Consider the following 1,367-nt stretch of genomic DNA (forward strand, 5'->3'; position numbering starts at 1 on the left):
AAAAAAAAAAAAAAAAAAAAAAAAAAAAAAAAAAAAAAAAAAAAAAAAAAAAAAAAAAAAAAAAAAAAAGGCACCAAACTTGAAGTGCAGGAAAGTAAAATTTGAAGGCTTGGAAAGAGGCATAAAGGTGAGTGAAAGCGGTTAAACACCGCTCAAGAAGATGGCAAGTGGGAGGGGGTAGCAGATAGTCGTAGCTGGGGCAACACTAGATATTCCTGTGAGAACAGCTTTGGCATTATGATACTGAAAATAAACTTTGAGGTATCCCAGCAAGTACTGGAGAGTAAGAACTTGGCAAAGATAACGTGATTGAGGGGGTGCAGAAGGAGTTTATTCCATTCTGCAAGTTTGCAGCATGTGGAAGTGATTACAGGGGTGATTATGAGACTGGTGTTATATAAGAGATACAGGATAATGACATTCAGTGAATAATATAGTACTGACTAGAGCTGTAGCCCAGGAAAAAAGAATATGCTGAGAGCTGCATAAGCCTATTTTCTGAATAAGACATAAAAGGAAAACAGCAAGTCAAATTGAAACTTTTCATTGATTTCACTGCAAGTTGCTGTTGATAATTATAATTCCTTCCTCTAAAGAAGTCCTTTGTTTCACCTTTAGGACCAGTGAAGTTTCTCTTTTGGGTCAGTGAAGTCAAATCTTCAGCCATGAAAAAAAGTGAAGGACTTTGACCCCAGGTTCTTTGATCAAAAAAATCTGGAAATTTTTCTCCAGCAAGGAATTTTAGCATCATCAATTTTCTCTCTAATTCAGGAAGATGGACATTAAGCCTAAGATCTCTAAAAAAAAAAAAAAAGATCTTAAACATCCAAATTTCTCACTCAGAGGGAAAATTCTTCTTTCCAGCCAATTCCATGTCAGGTTTCCTCATTCTCCTGTAGTGGCAAGATACCATACACTGGTTTGGCACCAGCTATAGTTTCCAAAAATTACATACCTGCTCAGTTGTTGCTTATGGTTTTATATTCAGGGATCCTTAGGACTCTTTCAAGTGCATCTCTGCAAGCTGCTTGCCTATTAAAAAAAAAAAATTAAAAAATTAAAAACAGCTTTAAAAATTGCCATGGGCCTACACGTAGGTAGCAGTTATGTGTTGACAAATAATACTCTTTTTTTTAGAGATAATTAAGGTTTGTACCAGAACTACTGAAGTCCTTAATACACCAAGAGAGAGACATAAGTTATTACTTATGGAAAGAGAAGAAAGACCACAAAAAAAAAAAAAAAAACCGTGGATTCCTTCCCATTATCTTACCTCTACTGCTTATGGCTCTGGGAACGAACATCCTGCAAGCACTCCACATGGCTCACATTCCCAACTCCGTTAGGTGCGGAAAAGTAACAGCCAG

At 36.3% G+C, this 1,367-nt stretch overlaps 1 protein-coding gene across 1 annotated transcript in view; it reads right to left on the bottom strand.

Moving 5' to 3' along the window:
* The window catches only part of GJA8 (gap junction protein alpha 8), a 24,443-nt gene extending 23,445 nt beyond the window's left edge, over positions 1 to 998 (bottom strand). Inside the window, exon 1 of the mRNA XM_027888283.1 lies at positions 956 to 998. The gene's annotated coding sequence lies outside the window, so the exon portion shown is untranslated. The remainder of the gene's footprint in view (positions 1 to 955) is intronic.
* Positions 999 to 1,367: the final 369 nt, after the last annotated feature.

The sequence above is a fragment of the Empidonax traillii genome, unplaced genomic scaffold (genome assembly GCF_003031625.1).
Source record: "Empidonax traillii isolate 1590-97213 ecotype Southwest subspecies unplaced genomic scaffold, ASM303162v1 scaffold236:size2090792, whole genome shotgun sequence".
Taxonomy (NCBI): Eukaryota; Metazoa; Chordata; class Aves; order Passeriformes; family Tyrannidae; genus Empidonax; species Empidonax traillii.